This window comes from Rhamphochromis longiceps, linkage group LG9 (assembly GCF_057381845.1).
Source record: "Rhamphochromis longiceps isolate RC_006_pf linkage group LG9, R_longiceps_female_GT1.1, whole genome shotgun sequence".
NCBI classification, from domain to species: domain Eukaryota; kingdom Metazoa; phylum Chordata; class Actinopteri; order Cichliformes; family Cichlidae; genus Rhamphochromis; species Rhamphochromis longiceps.
This window is the reverse complement of record NC_140565.1, coordinates 4,629,791-4,635,454: the sequence shown is the minus strand read 5'-3', so window position 1 is coordinate 4,635,454 and position 5,664 is coordinate 4,629,791.

Here is a 5,664-nt window from a genome sequence, read left to right as displayed (position 1 = left end):
GTATGCAACCATGAATAACGTGTTTTGGAAACTAACTGCACAACATGCAGCACTATTAGTTCTCTCAGTCTCAGAGCAGCATTTCTAATTTTGATTATTACTGTTATTTATCAGGTGACAGAGGCAGCTCTGCCATGTTGTAGCTCAGACAGAGGTGAAGAGGCGAGGTCACAGGTGACTGACTGATGATTTGGTGCTATAGATTAGCAAGAGGAGCAGGCTCCTTCACATAGTGGATGTTGAGTTGTTGTGTGGGACACCAGTACTCCATGTCTGTTGCTGTAACAGTAGTTCATGTTTAAAATAAAAAAAAATCCCAGCTCACTGAGTTGATCGGGGCAATAGTGCCTAAAATCTTGCATAATTTTGCTGAGAGATCTTTTACTCTGTGGTAATCTTAGATGAGTAGTTTTATGGACAAAACCCACCAGGTCATTCAGTGTTCCCTTAGTGCTAACGTATAACAGATTTTGGTGTACTATAACTGAGGTAATGTTGTTAAGTCCTTAAAGTCTTATTTTTGTATTGTCATGACTGTATTTGAAGCTATTTTTATTTTTGTATGATACCTGATTTATATGGAATATGGCTGAAGTAAACTAAAGTCTAAAATACTTAGTCAGTTATTTGTTTAATAGTAATTTAGCATTATATAATTCACATATAAAATTATGAATTATAATTTTAAATGGTTTAAAAGCAGGTAGAATAGCATATGTAAGCAAGTATGTTTCTCCTCTTTTTATTAAGAAGCAAAAACAAAAGGGAAAAAAAAACAGGGCAGGGTTCGGTGGTTGAATCATCCGTCCCCACCAATGCCAAAACCAAATCTACGCCTTTGAGGCACACACATCTGCAAGTATACCAAAGTCAAGATCAGCAGCATTTTCTTGCTATTACACCAATGAGTTAAACTGCAGGAATGTCTTAAAGACATAAAGACCTGGATGGCCGCTAACTTTCTGCTTCTTAATTCAGATAAAACTGAGGTTATTGTACTCGGCCCTGAAAAGCCTAGAAATATGGTATCTAACCAGATTCTTACTCTGGATGGCATTACCTTGGCCTCCAGTAATGCTGTGAGGAACCTTGGAGTCATTTTTGACCAGGATATGTCCTTCAACGCACATATTAAACAAATATGTAAGACTTTGTTTTTCCATTTGTGCAACATCTCTAAAGTTAGAAATATCCTGTCTCAGAGTGACGCTGAAAAACTAGTTCACGCATTTATTACTTCCAGGCTGGACGACTGTAATTCATTATTATCAGGATGTCCAAAAAACTCACTGAAAAGCCTTCAGCTAATCCAAAATGCTGCAGCAAGAGTCCTGACAGGGACTAGAAAGAGAGAGCATATTTCTCCTGTTTTGGCTTCCCTTCATTGGCTTCCTGTTAAATCCAGAATTCAAAATCCTGCTCCTCACATACAAGGTCTTAAATAATCAGGCCCCATCTTATCTTAATGACCTTGTAGTACCATATCACCCTATTAGAGCACTTCGCTCTCGCTCTGCAGGCCTACTTGTTGTTCCTAGAGTATTTAAAAGTAGAATGGGAGGGAGAGCCTTCAGTTTTCAGGCCCCTCTTCTGTGGAACCAGCTTCCAGTTTGGATTCAGGAGACAGACACTATCTCTACTTTCAAGATTAGGCTTAAAACTTTCCTTTTTGCTAAAGCATATAGTTAGGGCTGGACCAGGTGACCCTGAATCCTCCCTTAGTTATGCTGCAATAGACGTAGGCTGCCGGGGGATTCCCATGATGCACTGAGTTTTTCCTTTCCAGTCACCTTTCTCGCTCACTATGTATTAACAGACCTCTCTGCATTGAATCATATCTGTTATTAACCTCTGTCTCTCTTCCACAGCATGTCTTTATCCTGTCTTCCTTCTCTCACCCCAACTGGTCGCAGCAGATGGCCCCGCCCCTCCCTGAGCCTGGTTCTGCCGGAGGTTTCTTCGTGTTAAAAGGGAGTTTTTCCTTCCCACTGTCGCCAAAGTGCTTGCTCATAGGGGGTCATATGATTGTTGGGTTTTTCTCTGTATCTACGAAGCGCCTTGAGGCGACTTTTGTTGTGATTTGGCGCTATATAAATAAAAAATTGAATTGAATTATTATACCACACTGTCTTTACTCCAGCTTGGCCCTAAAGCTCTTTGAGCAGTGACATTGCATATTATTACCAGAAGCGTCAGCTATCGATTAAGCTATTAAACCAACTCTTCCCTCTCATGATTTTAAGAGGAGATGATTGCTAACAAATAACTAAAGTGATGGTGGTTGTTTAAACCTTTTAAGCTATTGGCACACAATAGTTAGCATTCACTCCACATGCTTTAGGCAGATGTATCTATTCAAATGACCCGTACAGTCACATGGATTTGTTTTTCTTTCTCTCAGCAGATTTGTTATATGATTTATTGATGTCAAGGGATATTTTGAAAAGGTGAGTTTGCACCATATGCATGTTAAAGATGTGCATGTCCTGGCAGTGATGTTTTTGAGAAAATCCTATCTATTGCATTAGGCATGTTACATATTGGGTTGCAAATCTAATGACAACAGTGATAATGCTTTCAAGTGTGTTGTTTATCCACTAACTTTTATCTTCTGTGTCACAATCGAAGATTTTGCAGTGACCCTTTATAGAGTAAATTACAAAGTTAATGTAGTTGTGATTATAGTGTTTTTCCCTCACTGTGGTCTTTAAGTGTTATTCTTTTTTTTTAAATTCTTGTCTCTGTGTCTCCCTGTTTCAAATGACCATGCCGTTCTTCTTTTATTTTGGCAGCCATTTGTCTCCTGTTTCTTGTGTCTAACTTTGCTTCCTTTGTATCATCCTCTTCATTATTTTTAGCTGTGTCTTGTTCTTCATGTATGTCCACTTTATTAATTCTTTTATTTCCTTTGTTTGACCATTTATTGTTAACCTTCACTTGTGTGCTCTTGTCTCTGAAGACATGAGTCTCTGTGGACTTAGGTTTTACATTATCATAGACTTTGATCAAATCAAATCAAATCACTTTTATTGTCACATCACATGTGCAGGTACACTGGTACAGTACATGTGTGTGAAATTCTTGTGTGCGAGCTTCACAAGCAACAGAGGTGTGCAAAAGTACAATATAGAGCAATGATAGAGTACAATGATAGAGCCCAATCAAAGGCTGACCTACTGGTTAATATTTCGATGGCTCTTATTCCACACTTTGTGACAGAACATAAATACTAATACCAAAGCTATTATACAAAAATACACAATAACTACACGGTTTATAATTTGTAATATTAAAGTATACCTTGTTGGAAATACACACTGCTCAGGTACAGGAATAACATGCTGACTCCTACCACAAACGTGCTCTTTGCAAATTCCCAGTAATTGCATGCCTCATTGGTAATATTTATAAAACATATTGTTCTAACTCACCAGATGCCTCTTGAAGATAAATCCCAGCAAAAGATGAAAAAGGGGGCTGGTGGACTTTTCTTATTTTCTTTTATATAGGTAGATATATCTTATATATACACACACATATGTGCGTGTATATAATATACATATATATATATATATATATACACATGTGTATATATATATATACACATGTATATACACTCAACAAAAATATAAACGCAACACCTTTGTTACTGCTCCCATTCCCCATGGGATGGACGTAGAGACCTAAAATTCATTCCAGATACACAATATAACCATCCCTCCCAAACAGTGGTCACAAATCAGTCCAAATGTGTGGTAGTGGGCACATCTGCCATATTGAGATAATCCATCCCACCTCACAGGTGTGCCACATCAGGATGCTGATCTGACATCATGAGTAGTGCACAGGTGTACCTCAGACTGCCCACAACAAAAGGCCAGCCTGGAATGTGCAGTTTTGTCTCACAGCAAAATGCCACAGATGCCACAAGCAATGAGGGAGCGTGCAATTGGCATGCTGACAGCAGGAATGTCGCCCGTGCATTGAATGTTCATTTCTCAACCATAAGCCGTCTCCACAGGCGTTTCAGAGAATATGGCAGCACATCCAACCGGCCTCACAACCGCAGACCTCGTGTAACCACACCAGCCCAGGACCTCCACATCCAGCAGGTTCACCTCCAAGATCGTCTGAGACCAGCCACCCAGACAGCTGCTGGAACAATTGGTTTGCACAACCAAACAATTTCTGCACAAACTGTCAGAAACCGTCTCAGGGACGCTCAACTGCATGCCCGTCGTCCTCATCGGGGTCTTGACCTGACTCCAGCTCGTCGCCGTAACAGACTTGTGTGGGCAAATGCTCACATTTGATGGCGTCTGGCACGTTGGAGAGGTGTGCGCTTCACGGATGAATCATGGTTCACATTGTTCAGGGCAGATGGCAGCTGAGAATGTCCCAGTTCTTGCATGGCCAGCACACTCACCGGACATGTCACCCATTGAGCATGTTCGGGATGTGCTTGACCGGCGTATACGACAGCGTGTACCAGTTCCCACGAATATCCAACAACCTCGCACAGCCATTGAAGTGGAGTGGACCAACATTCCACAGGCCACAATTGACAATCTGATAGACTCCATGCGACGATGTGTTGTACTGCATGAGGCAAATGGTGGTCACACCAGATACTGACCGGTTCTGGGTCCCCAGACCCCCAATAGCGCAAAAAACTGCACATTCCAGGGTGGCCTTTTGTTGTGGGCAGTCTGAGGTACACCTGTGCACTACTCATGATGTCAGATCAGCATCCTGATGTGGCACACCTGTGAGGTGGGATGGATTATCTCAATATGGCAGATGTGCCCACTACCACACATTTGGACTGATTTGTGACCACTGTTTGGGAGGGATGGTTATATTGTGTATCTGGACTGAATTTTAGGTCTCTACGTCCATCCCATGGGGAATGGGAGCAGTAACAATGGTGTTGCGTTTATATTTTTGTTGAGTGTATATATATACATATATATATATACATATACATATATACATATACATGTATACATATATACATATATATATATACATACATATATATATACATACATATATATACATATATATATACATATATACATATACACATATACATATATACATATATACATATACACATATATACACATATATATATATATATATACATACATATATATATACAAAAAAAAAAACACCCAGCACGCCCCTGCGGGCGGTTTATCCTTCAAGCTCGGGTCCTCTACCAGAGGCCTGGGAGCTTGAGGGTCCTGCGCAGTATCTTAGCTGTTCCCAGGACTGCGCTCTTCTGGACAGAGATCTCCGATGTTGTTCCTGGGATCTGCTGGAGCCACTCGCCTAGCTTGGGAGTCACCGCACCTAGTGCTCCGATTACCACGGGGACCACCGTTACCTTCACCCTCCACATCCTCTCGAGCTCTTCTCTGAGCCCTTGGTATTTCTCCAGCTTCTCGTGTTCCTTCTTCCTGATATTGCTGTCATTCGGAACCGCTACATCAATCACTACGGCCGTCTTCTTCTGTTTATCTACCACCACTATGTCCGGTTGGTTAACCACCACCATTTTGTCCGTCTGTATCTGGAAGTCCCACAGGATCTTAGCTCGGTCATTCTCCACCACCCTTGGGGGCATCTTCCATTTTGACCTCGGGACTTCCAGGTTAT